The sequence below is a fragment of the Gambusia affinis genome, linkage group LG13 (assembly GCF_019740435.1).
Source record: "Gambusia affinis linkage group LG13, SWU_Gaff_1.0, whole genome shotgun sequence".
In the NCBI taxonomy this organism is placed as follows: Eukaryota; Metazoa; Chordata; class Actinopteri; order Cyprinodontiformes; family Poeciliidae; genus Gambusia; species Gambusia affinis.
In genome coordinates, this window is record NC_057880.1 from 17615881 (window position 1) to 17629838 (window position 13958).

Genomic DNA, 13958 nt, shown 5'->3' on the forward strand with positions numbered 1-13958 from the left:
AGTGAGATGCTGCTGATGTTGTTGTGTTGGTTAACAATGCTCATCCCCCAGCACCACAACTCACAGAGCAGCAGTAAGAAGTTGGCAGACCCTAATGGAAACGTCATCTTCCAGATAAAAGATGGCCTGGCTTTGATGAGAGGGGGAGTTATGGGAAGTGTATAATAAAAAAACCATTTCCGATTGGTTCCAAAGCCAATTTAAGAGTGCTGAATGAAGACAGACGCTGTCATAGACAAACGAAAAAGCTGACAGTTACTCACAGACGTTCTCCTGTTTGTCAGGTGGAAGAACCTTTCAATACCATGCTCCATAGTCCTGTCTTGAATTAGATGGGCAGCAAATCAAATCCAAAGTTTTATTTTAGGAATTAAAAGTGTGGAACACTTTTATCTTATTTTTCCTGCGGGTTCTCTCTCAAGCACAACTATTATGCTGCCCTCCTGCTGTGAATGTTTTCTCACTGATGCCCTGCTTAGAGAAAATAATGTGTTCTGTTTGTAGTGTCTGTCTAAACCAGGTGATACCACTTACTGTGAGCGTTAGCAGTAATTGGTTGAAAGATACTGTGCTCCAAATTAGAAGATGTAGTACAGCTGCACCAACCACACTGAGTTTTGTCTTAGGATTCCAAATTGTGAAAACAGTTTGGTTGCCATTGCATCTAAATATAACAAAAATGAAAAAAAAAAAGATCCCAGCTGGCTTTGGGAAAATGTGGAAAGATCTGGTTGGCTAAGAGTGCAGTAAGTAAAAAAATAAACAATTGCGGGAGGACGTAAGCAGACTTAGCTTTCTTCTTAGAACAATGTTAGGTCAGGATGCATTTTCTGCAAATGTATGTGACACTTTCAAGCCACACAAACAGAGTGTAGTCTGCCATAGTTTGTGTTGTTTTGCTGCATGTTTGTTGCTCAAATACTCCCACATCTGGTTGTGTAACCACTTGACTCTCGAGGTTGGGCTTGGAAATTGTGGGTGGTTTGTATTAAAATTCTGATCTATGCTCGACCCAGCATTAACTGAGGTCTCTTTCATAAAAAGACTTACCAAGTGACTCGTTTAAGTATTAATATAGTTCTGCTCAGCTCTTTCCTTTGTGGGATCCTGGTCCGCTGTGAGTTGGAGGAAATCTGTGTCATTTTCAAATATGTTTAGTAATGCAATATTGAAGGACATCCAAAAAGTCTTGGCAGGCATTATAATCATCTTTTAGAATTAATAGTTTGACAGAATGAATTAGAAGAAGCATTGTTAAACATGGAATAGTTGCATGATGTCCCTGATACAGTGTTAAGAATTGACTGATGCACGTTTCAAATTTTATGCTTAATGCTCAAAACTTTTGCACATGAAATATTTCCATAAGTGAATATAATGAACATAGATCATGGAACCTACATCCTTTATGCCTACATTATTGGCACATTATAGTTAATTTAAAGGAATTCACAATACATTTAATTCCAGTGGCCTACCTTAGACCTGTAAATAGATTTATATGAAATTTCTTTACAAAAATATATTATCAATCATAAACAAGGAACCAACAAGCAGAAAGGAAATGTGGAAGTTCATTCATCATAACTGACAAGGATCATATTTCATTATATTCAAAGTCTCTGCTCAGCTTTTTGACCATACAGACAGATTTGAAAATGAGTTGCAAAAGCAAATGAGGTGGATTAGCAGTGCTTATCAACAACCGATTATGTCATCCAGGACACTGTGAAGATTCATCTCTTTGGATTTGTTGAAAAGCAGACTGCAGACAGAGATTATTATCCACAATGGCACTCTGAAGATACTTGGATATAATTTCTCTTTGAAATACATAAATTACCTTTTATTTGAAATGAAAGATTTAAATTCAGTGACACAAATTCAAGTATATTACTTCAGTTGTCGAAAGGTTTTTGAAGGAAGTCTATCCAATTAAACTGCGTCACTGACTTTTCAGCAACCTTCCAAAAATAAATATTATGAATATAAATAAGCAATGACCTTTCATGGAGGAAGGGTGAGAAAAATATGCTTTGATATTTTTAAAAAAATCTTTCTTTAACATATTTCAGATAAATGGAGAAAACTACTAACAAATCAAAAATATCCTAGAGATTAGAAATTCTCAACAAATCTCTAATTGGTGCATCTCTAGTTATAAACATTTATTTATTTACTTGTTCTTCTTTATTTTGACATTTCTGCAGTTTGCCTTTCTTCCTATTTTTCTTTGGTACTCAAACAAGATACTCTTATGTTGCACTCTGATCTTTAGTTCCCATCTTTTTTTAATCCTTTTGATATTAATGTCTTGTCAAACAGACTTCATGTTGTCGGAGAGAAGTATGATGGAACAGGATATGAAGTTGCAGTGAGGCAGCAGCCTTTTGCTTCAATTGCTAAACTGTGTAACAGACAGAATGCAACATTTTTTTTTTTTTTATCAGCTTTCACTGCTGGTTCTCATCCTTTTGCTTTCTCCATTAGAACTTACTGACACTGCATCTCAGTTTTGTTTCTCGTTCCCTTATCCTCTGCTTGCTCTCGCAGTATCCATCTTTATCCTTTTCCTTATCTATTAGGAAAGTAATCAGACTATTGTGGTGATGCTCACCAGTAGCTGCGCACTGCTTATGGGACTCCTCAACAGGAGAGGCTGGCGGGTGGGTGACAGCTTTTAGAACTTGATAGAACTTTGATCCGCAGTGTGGATTTACAAAATTTTAAATCCACAATTTTGTAAATCCACACTGTTCCTAGTCACAAGAGTGAAATAGTTGAAATGTGATGGACAGAGCTGTTAAATGATTTTTATTTTATTTTTATTTTTTTATGCAGATACTTTCAGCATAAACAGTGGTTTTGTATTTATTAAAGAACTTTTTGCTGGAGCTAAGCAATTTTAGGCCTACTCTGAGTCCTAAGCTATTTAATTTTTCCTGTACTTTACAACAGGAACCAAAGTCAGTCCTTCAATTGTCTTTGAGGCACCAATGGGATAAATGACTCCTTTATGCCCTCTTCATTTTCAGTGAAATGAGTACAAAGCAATATTTCCTGTGTAACTGCCACCCTACCTCACACAACTTGCTATGTCAACATCTTAATTAGCAGGAAGGATAATGACCTGTAGTGAATAATTGTTTTTAATTATGCAATTTTACCGCTTCTACAAATAAGATGAGCGTCTGTGGGCCAGATGAGGTGCAGTGAGCAAAGAACCATTAACCATTCAATTTCACCTCCAAGCTGAAGAAAGTGCGACTTAACATGCTTTGGCTGAAAAGAGAAAATTAAATCCAATTTCCATTATCAAGATAAAGTGATTACACCACATCAGAATGTGGCCTATAGCAATGCATGGAAATCTAAGATCATGAATGTGCCTCCAGCATCCACTGACAGCATTTCACGTCTCCGTGAAACTCAGTGTGTCTAACACACATATTTTGCTCTTGCTTCCATTCCGAGAAGCAGACACGTGTACACGCCTGCACACCCACACACGCAGATATAAATTCAACTCCACATCTACCCTGAGATGTAAAAAGTCTATTGAGCCATCACATGGATTAATGTTTGGTAGAGTGAGCTTGGATTTGCTCTGACCATAACAAGGTTTCAGTGTTTTTCCCTCTGCTTGGATATCCAGCCTTGATGGTCATGTTACACCTGGATGGCTCTGCTAATAGAAGCATTTTATCAGGCCTGCAGGCAACAAGCCTGGCCTGGCCATCCATTTTATTATTCATACAGCTCTTTTTCCAGATTCTATTTTCATTTTAGCCCACTGACCTCTCCTTCAGGACAGCACACCAACCCAAACTAATTAGTATGCTTGAGAATACAGACGGTGAGAAGAAGATGTGGCAGCAGAGCCAAAAGAGATGAAAATGCATTCAGTGACATTAATTGATCTTAGTGTCATTTCCACAGAAAATCAATCATAAGTTATTGATTCAGTAATAAGGTATTAGATCAATATATTCAAACTGAAATCTTGACTCATTTTAAGGGGAAAACTGCAGGGGGATCTTGTATATATGTTCACTTCTGATGCAAACATCTGAATTCATTTTTGAGGTTCAAGAAAAAAAAAGAACTGTAACTTTGTGGGTAAAAGGCTGTTCACAATATATTTTCATGTAAAAAAATTGGTGATAGAGCAGCACAGTAACAAATACATTTAAAATGTAAAAAAATGGCATGCAGAAATGTGATAGGCATCTCTGAAAAGGTAACAGTGTAAAATGACTGTTAACTTCCAATTTATATATATATATATTACTAAAAATGACATTTACAAATTTGTCAAGACCTCTGACAATCATCAACTGAAAAATCTAAGAAACCATTAAACCTTACACGGTCATGTTTGATAAATTAGAATCTGAATTCATTCTACTCTTCAGCTTTTTGTTTGTAGAACATTTTGAAAGAATCATTCATTGTCCACATTACATTCATCCATTTTCTATACACTCATGTCCCTAATGGGTTCGGGAGGGTTGCCAGTGCCTATCCCCAGCTACGTTCCGGGCGAGAGGCGGGGTTCACCCTGGACAGGTCGCCAGTCTGTCGCAGGGCTGTCCACATTACAGTATTGCAGAATTTTGTGTTGGTCTATCACATAAAACCTAAATACAATATATCAAGTTTTGTTTTTATATAACAAAATATAAAAAACAAATATGCAAACTTTTGAGGGGTAGAAAAACTTTGCAAGGCACTGTACTTTCAGATCTGAATGTGCATACTTAAAATCTCTATTTTTATTGTTAAGAAGAAATACTTATTAAAAGGGATGGAAAAAAGGAATCCATGATCACAGAGGGTTGCAGTGGAAATATGCATTAAAGTGATGCTGTGGGATGCTGGAGGCCAGCAGTTTTGACTGCATTTATTTTCCTCTTTGCACTTCACCTGGCATCAGAACAGACAATAGGTGAGTGATAGAAGGTTGTATCAGGACTGCCAACAATCATCACACATTAAAGCGGAGAAGCTGCTAGTTCGTCTATTTAGCCTGTCAAAGCTTCTGTGGTGAATTCACCAACCTATATTCTTGTATTTGTATTTTTATGTGTATTTGAGTGTGTAACAGCTGGATGAAGCCTCTGATGCTCCGTTACCAAATGTCACAAGTGGTCCACATCCTTCTAGGGAAATAAATTGGCTCTCTCTTAAGCAGCAAGTAGACGACAAGAGCCGTGGCATATGTGGAGAATCTGACAGCTCGAGACGACAGCTTCTCCTCCTTTTTGGCTTTCTCATCATGTTTCAGACAGCACCTTAATGATTAGTGTGTCTTTGTGTAGGCTTCTGTTTGTGGATGAGACCACTGTCGACAACTCATGAATCTTTAATGAGAAACGGAGCATAATCCGTGACATCTTGTATTTCTCTTCAGGTGCTGCTTAATGTCGTTGAACCGAGACCCAAGATCTGGGGCATTTCATTTGGGACAATTTGTCATGATGACTTCAGTACTTTAGGATACTAGCGAATTACACACAAAAAGAGTAAAATATTGTGGAGGCTAACCACTAAAACAGCTCTATGCTTTTTGGTATAGGACTTGGTCTAAGTGGTGAAAGGCAACAGTAACTATTTGCATTTCAGAGCATGTAAAATGCAAAAATGAAGGTCACAGACCTTATGCATTCTGTGCTTTGCACTTGATTGTGTCTGATAAAGCACTCACCCATAGATAATGGACAGTATAATTTTTATCTATGTTATATTTTTGTCAGCTTCAGATTTGTTAATTATTGACTTTTCTTCAGTTTGAATAATTTCTCTCTTCCACAATTGTTTTCTAACCCCCACATTAAACTCACCTGCATTCAATGTCTTTCATCACAGTCACCATAAGCTCACTGGTTTTCATTGTTCTTTGCTGATCTTTTGATACTTTGACCATGCTCCATGTCCTGTTATTTTTTTTTTAAGCTTTCTGTCTTAAGTTTTAAACCTTCATCATCCTCATCCAAGTTCCTGTCTGCATTTTGATCCTTCTCTTTACATATAAAAAATGACATTTATCATAGACCTTCACCATCTTATAAGGGAAATTCTAAAAAATGATACCTTAGGCAAACATTGTATCCATTTTGATTTCGCTTTACACTTCAGAGGAACAACATCACAGATTTTGGTCCCTTTCTTTCTGTTTATTATTCCATCTTTTCACACTACAACATGGGTGAAGCTCCTCCATCAAAACCTGTCTTTGTGTCGTCACCTTTCTCATGAGACTGCAGTAGATCCATTGCTTCCGCTCGTTCCACTTTTACTTTTTCCTTAGCATGGTTGCTGTGAACTCTACTGAAGTCATCAAAGTTTTGGGTTCAATAACACATTTCCTTGTTCCTATGGTTGGAAAAACTGTGACCAGCAGAATTTGCTTCTCTTACAGTGTCTGAAAAAATGGGGAACCAGGAAAGAATTCAAAAAGACTGATCTCAAATGTTGTAACAGTGAGATGTAGACGGCTTTTATGCTATTTAGTACAACAAAATATCACATATTGATAACTAGAAACTTGCCAATATTCATAATGAACTGGCTTAATACATAAAAAATCTAAAATTCAGTACTGCAAGCATAGCTATTGAATTTCTAAAAAATAAATAAATAAATAAGACATTTAAAACATATGCATGAAACAGAAAATCCTTCTCAGTCTTGTTCCAAGTGGCTAACATTTGCAGTATTTCTATGTTCTGTTTTGCATGAAATGGATTTTTGGAATCCTTTTTATTCATATTTTCTGCATTCAGTACGTGTTAAGCGGACTGGTGACTCTAACCCAACAGACACAAAAAGATTTCCTTTGAGTGATGGAAACAAAGCCATCGCTAAATCTGTATTCATGTGAGCAAACACAAGTATACACTTGTTTATGTGTTCCTATGAACATCTTGGGAAAGTTGGTGGAGTGTAGTGCTGTATGGATAAGAACAGAGAGAGAAAAAGACTAATGGCAGGGGGGAAAGATGTATGCTTGGATGGAGAAGTTAATAAAATTGAAGCTGTGTTATGATGAATAAGGAAAGGACCATAAAAGAGAATGTATGTAGTGAATCTCCCTGGCGAGCAGTGCTGAACAGCCTGGTGAGCGCGCCCAGGGGAAAGCTTTTTAATCTGCAGCCCTCCCTAACACTCTGTACAGCGCGGGGAATGGGTCCACATTCTGTTTGAGTTTCAATAAGAGAGAGATGGAACCATGAGCTGAGCATGAACAGAAAGAAAGGGGTAAAGCCTTCGTAATACAGCAAAGAAGTACCAAGTTGAAATTCATTTGACTTCTGTGCAAGGGTAGAGGACTGTCTTGTCATAGAAAATGAAAAAAAAAGAAAAATTAATAAGAATGTTATATAAAAGTATGAGAAAGTTTTTGTTACTTGGAAGGTCAATGGATCTACTTGTAAAATATGTATACCATGGTTCCTATTATATAAAAGCCATCTTGTTGCAAGCACAAAACCAAAGGTTTTGTACCAAACTGCTATTGCCATTTTTAAATCATTAAAAAAAAATTAACTTTCTTTTTCATCTCATGAAGCATGACCATGTTTCATGATCATAAAACTATGCCCATTTATGGCTAATTACACTGATTATCTCTGTTAAAAGGTTGAGTATATTTGATGTCAAATTAACATTTATCACTCTAAAGTGATATTTTAGAGGCAAGAAGAATGGACATAAAGTTTTGAACCAAAGATTAATTGTCATGAATGCAGTTGGAGAGTGAAGGCTGGCCTTTATTGTCCAACGTAATAGAAAAGGTACTGTAGCTGAAAAGGCTGAAGAGGTCAACACTGGTACTGATGGGAAGGTTTCACAATGCATCACCAGGGAAGTCTGGCCAATTGAATCACCAGGTGCATGTGGGCCACTAAACTGGGGATAAAAAAAGGATGCAGGCGTCTTTCAGCATGATGTTGTTCCATGTAACAAAACAAAAATAGTTCAGGAAAGGTTTGAAGAGCAAAAGAATGTTAACTTGGCTTCCAGATGCATCAGAAATCAATCTGATGTGTTGGACAAATAGCTCTAATCCATGAAATTTCCCAGCCAACTTTTAGGTCTTAAAGAATCTGCTGTCAATATCTTAGTGAAAGACAACCTCTATTGTACCTTCAGAGGTCTAATACTGGTTCTGGGAGACTTTTTCTGGACAAGTCAGGACTGCATTGGTGGAAAAGGGATACAAAAACACTATTTGACAAATGGTCATATTATTATGCCTTATTGATATGCAGACATTTTTGTTTTTCACTTAGACAAGAAACAGTCAGTTTTTGTTTTGTTAAATATCTTCTTGTGATTATTGTAATACTGTCTGCATCGTCTCCTTTTGTAGTGCAAATATTTCATCTAATAGTTGTTCAAGTGTCAGGACTTTGTGCATTTCAAAGTAGAGTGAAAGCGACTGCAGTATTTTACAAAGCCTGTTGAAAATCTACTTATTCCATTGATGCCAGGTCTCAGGTCAGTGTAGGCAGGCCGGGTATGGCAAAGTCACTCAACTCATTTTGAAGCATTTTTGTTTTTGTCAGATGGTATTATCTAGACAGAGTCAGACACAATAAATTTATGCAACTGAAACCCCTTCATGATGGATGTCTTTTTAGATATTGTGCTCTCTATCCTTGTTTACATCATCTTATTTAGAAACATTCTGCTCCAAAATATCAGCCATAGCCAGAGAGAAAAATATCATGTAATTTAATGACAATACATTTAACTTGTTTCCTGTTGCTGCACATAGACATCTGGAAATGGAAAAAAAAAAAAAGGGTGGATGAAATGGTGGGGTCTTTGTAAGTGCAGCTGTGGCAGCTGTTCATTTTTCGCCTGAGTTGCTTTCAGAAAAGCCAGTTACCTTGCTGATGATAAATGTCTGTGTACGGCGAGCTGTCTCAGAACTCCAGTAGCCCTTAAACCCTGACAGCCTGCTCAGCCTCAACCCACAACCTGAACATTCAACCTCCGTCTGTCCTTCAGCGCTGCAAATCAATAGCAGTCTTCACTCACCCCGGTTGGTGGATACTTGCGCCGCCTACGCAATAAAGCCTATTTATTGATATGTGAGTTAATGTTCGTCTTCGTTGAGATCTCCATGATAGTGTGATCTCCCAGAAGGCATCAACAAGGCAGTGAGAGAGCGATGGGGAGGTGCTGGAATGACTGTGATTGCTGTCTGTGTGGATAACCAGTCTGTGTGGACACAATGTAATCTCTGAAGGAATAATAAGGTCAGCTGTTTCTCTTTGATCCAGACGGTTCTTCGAGACTATTTTGGTATACCTTGAATTCTCTTTGTCTTCTCTCTTGTTCACTAATCAAATTTTTCAACTTTAAAAGTCCTGCTTTGATGTACCCCCATCATTTAGCCACTAATTCACTCCTGTCTCCCCCTGCTACTGGAGATTCTGCTTCCCCTCCCCTCTTTTAGGAGTCTGTTCATCAGTCAGATGGAGTTGCAAGAAATTATTGATAGCTGTGATGCTTTGGAAGGTCTGATTTCCTATTATCAAAACAGAACTGCCTCTGACAAATTATATTTTATCTCTGAGTGTGGATGCATATTAAGCATCTAATTATTAAAACTGGATTTAATATAAGCTGCTGAGTGTAACATACATTTTGCAAACATTTCATAAAAACCTTTGACTACATTGTATTCACTTTTATACACTGGTGTTCAATGGCAGGACACATCAATAGGAGTTTTTTTTTTTTTTTTTTTTTCTCAGTTAAGGCATACAAATAGGAAACCTTTATCCCAAATGAGGATTTAGTTGTAAAAAAAAAAAAGAAAAAAAATGTATTTACCAGAAATAAAATCTTATTGATTTGCCATATAAAAAATGTGGCAAATAATTTTTTTAAGTTCTTGCTTTGAGGTCTTAAAGGCTGAACATTTTTGCAATTATTCAGTTCTTATCTATGACCTAAGCTTTGGAAAAGTGCAGAACTGTGTAAAACAGTTTTTTTTATTTTTTTATTTATTTTTTTTTTATTTAGAAAAAATAAACTATTAAAAAGATCAGATATTGCTGAGCCTCATTATGAAAACTTAAAAGCTTCTCAGAACGGTAGGGCAGTAGAAACATGCTCAACCCAGCAAAAGCATGACCTTGTTTTCTTGCATATTTATTATAGTGTACCGCTATACCAACACTTTTGCTACAGAGTTGCACAGCCCATTTATTTCTATCTGTCATTTCATGGATAATATGGTAGTCCCATTAGCTCTAGAATTTATTTTTTTTTGCTGTAAACAACCAAAGCCTGCACTTTTTGAGTACAAATCAACTTGAGAAGTTGATGTTAAAGGTTTGTCTCTTTTTGAAGTTCTAGACACCTTCAAGTGAAAGAAGACTCACAAGAGCAGCATAGGGAACACAGAAAAAGAGATTGAAAAGAGAGAGGGGACTTGAGTAGGAGGGCGAGTCTGGAAGGAAACATGGAGGGGAAGTAATAGGACAGTGAAAATTGAACCAAAGTGATACAGCAAAGCACAGAGAAAAAGACAGAGCCTCCGGCAGAGAGGCACCAGTCCAAGTATCATAGTCAATTAACATCCCAGCCCAGCACTAATTCTTAGTCTATTTCAGACCATTAATTATGTCCACCATCAGTTTCAGCTCACTTGACCTAACACAAGGCTCCTTCATATTACCATGGCCCCTTATGATCATATTTTTACAACAAAAGTATGTGCCCCTTACATTTTCATGATGAAATTAAGATGACACACATGGTTTAAACTCCCACTTAGGAATCATTTACTAAAGAATAGAGGATTCAATAAAAAAATCATTCTTAAGTGCTTGAGACTGAACACTTCATCAGGACATTACCCTTGAGATGCCAATACAGCTTGACATATGCTGTGTCTTCTTACCACTGACTTCCGCACGAGTTAATTCAAAGGGCTCAGAGTAGGTTTGCCTACATCAGCAAAGCCTTGGGAGGTTATCAAAATGTCTGAGTAGTACTCCAAGGTTTAGGATGTCAGCAAACACTGAATGCAGCAAAAGTAATTTCTTTACTACCATTTTGAAGTCATAACATATCGGCTTAGAAAACCAATAACAAATGCAAAAAAAAAGGTATGCCTTTATAAATGCACTTCACAAAAAAAAAACACAATTTAACAAAAAACTGAACTGAAATATAAGCACATCTTGTTATTATGCTGCAGTAAACTTAAAAACTGCTGGACACTTATTAGCCACAACAACCTGAATGATTGATTACATTGCTGAAAGTCACCGGAGAGACGAACTGTAATTCTTACCCCCAACTCACTCAGAATGCCTTACCAGCAGTCCTCTTCTGGTGAAGAATACGAAGACATCTGGGTGGCATTGATGAAAGGTCATACAGCTTTGATGCCAGACAGACACTTATTGTAATTCTCCACAAGGAGTTTCATGGTGCTGTGGGAATCCCTAGAATCCAGTAACAGGTGGTGTCATTAGCTATGGAGAACAAGACCCTCGGAGTCTCGGTCAAATCCCTCACAGAAGGTACGACCAAGCTCCTTGAAGAACAAAATTTAAAGAAGCCATCCTAAACTTAAATGGTTAGTTCAGAAATGTTCAAAGAGACGTTGTCAATCGCTAAAAGCTTCTATTACTTCAATATAAAGGTGACATGTCACTGTAAGATTTTTTGGAAGAGTGTGAAAATCCTTGGAGTGTTCAAACAAACTTGACAGACTTATATTATTCCAGTACTTAACTATACCATCTTCTGTTATGTTTTAGAACTGACGAAAATCTTAACAAATTGAGAATGTTACTGTCTTTCTATCTCTTTATTTTTAAACCATGTCATATACCTCAATGAATCTGTCCATTTGGAGAATCAATTTATTTCTCCTAATTCAACTAAGATGTGTCAATAGTTTGTCCAGTTAGCCACCAAACTGCAACACAACGTGTGGTAAGAAAGCATGCTTTACATAATGATAAGATAAATATTCTGCACAGAATGAAGAAGCATGAGGCAAATAACATCCAAATTCCTTCTTATTCGAAGCCAATGTGTTGCGTGTCATTGATACATCCTCCACATTAGAGCATCAGCTGATAAAAGCTCATTTCGCAGAAGCACAAAAGTGTGATAGGTTGTCCTGAAATCTTGACTGCAATGCATGCTTTTTTCAGAGACACTGTGCTGTGAGATTTGACAATATTGAGGATGACAAGCAGAGACAAGACTGCATCAAAAAACTGTGAACTAAGATGAGAGTGCCTGGTCAGTTCAGGAGAGATGATAAACATCCAGAAATGTGTCACTTGGTCCCTATTTTCGATCACCTTCAAGGGAAGCTGAGAAGCTGTCGCCACCACTGTCATCTTGTTCATTGGCAGGATCCATCCCACTCCATTTATCCCTGGGCAGGTGCTTCTTACAGTTCTCGAAATGCATGACAAGAGAGAGTCATTTCATGCAATGTTGAAATCGAGTGGGCTGAATGGGAGATGGAGTCCATCCTCAGGAATTCAGATATAATTAATTAACATCCAAAATATCTCAGTGCCTGTTTAGATGATTGATTTTAGCTGAAAGTTTGCCAATTGCAGAAATAATGTGTTGTCTTGAAAAGAAGAATAGAAAGTACCACAGCTGTCATTTACTGAAAGACATATTTAGGTTTTAAAAAAGGCTCAGCTGATTCATAGTGATGCCTGCTGGCTAGACTTTTCACACTACACTGTGCCCCAAAAAGGCTTTTTTGTATTGCATGTCTGCCACAGGACAGAAGGAGGAGATCACTTTAATCCTTCTAATGTGTGCAAAGAAAGTTTGCAGGTGTTTACAATTGTTAGATAATCCTGTGAAAACAAAAAAGCCCTAAATGAAACTGCCTTGTGTTGTTTTATGACCTATAACGTCTTATAATAAAGGTATGAAACATTGATTAACTGATTGAATTCTGACAATTATTGAACACCTTGTTACTATGTTATTAATTAATCTGTCCATTGTTTTGTCTTCAGGGAATGCAACAAAATTTATTGATGTGTGATTGAGAGTGTTGAATTGAGCAAACCAGAAGTGAGACTTTGTTTTGCATATTTGAAGGGAAGTTCTTTGAAATGGTTATAAGCAGTTAACATCATATCTGGAGTGAATAAATCTTTTGACATTTACTTAAATCGTTACACCAGTTTTGCTTTTCACATCACTTTATTGCATAAACCACTACAATTTTCTTTTAGATTGGATGTGTTTCAGAAATTCCTCACTGGTCTTTGCTCCTTTCTGCTTTATGCAAAGAAAAAATGCCAGCAGAGTTATCAACCATAAGCACAATATTTATAGCCAGTGCAATTTTAAATAAAGCCCACTTTTTAAAATATCCTAATTTCATTTCCGAAAGTACAAGTCTTTAAAAAAAAATCTGTTTTTGGTGTCCATTCAGCTGTCTATCAAAACAGAATAAACCTCTTCAAAGTAACTCATTTTTATATCAAAAATATATAAAGAAATAAAACTGTTATATGATGCTTTAAGGATATTGTTGAAGTACAAGATATATGGGTACAAACATTAGAAGTGGGACATGCAGGACTGTTTCATGTCTATAAACAAGCAGCAGAAGGACTTGCTTCAATATGACTCCTTGGTCATCAATTACTTCTTTTTAGCTTTAGCTTAGTCTCCATGCGCCAACTCTTGCACCTGATAGTGGGAGACAGCATTCTTTACTTTTTTCAGGACATTATCAGGTGTTAAACCAGACATTAACCACAGCATCAGGATAAACAATGACCCACCTCTTCATCTGGACAGAAGTATACAACCTAGTACTTCTACATCCAGCTGGACTGCTGAAACATTGCAATGGAAATTGTCGAAAAGCACAGCAATCCCGCTTCTTAATTTATATGCCCCTCCGGTTCTTGCAGCTGTAATGCTATATC

At 37.0% G+C, this 13958-nt stretch overlaps 1 protein-coding gene across 11 annotated transcripts in view; it reads left to right on the forward strand.

Moving 5' to 3' along the window:
- The window catches only part of LOC122842860 (neurexin-1a), a 234750-nt gene that overhangs the window by 158056 nt on the left and 62736 nt on the right, over window positions 1-13958 (forward strand). The window contains exon 1 of one of the 11 annotated variants that reach the window (XM_044137098.1): window positions 631-746. The exons of the other annotated variants lie outside the window; for them this stretch is intronic. The gene's annotated coding sequence lies outside the window, so the exon portion shown is untranslated. Of the gene's footprint in view, window positions 1-630; window positions 747-13958 lie in introns of those variants that run through there. 11 annotated transcript variants of the gene reach the window in all.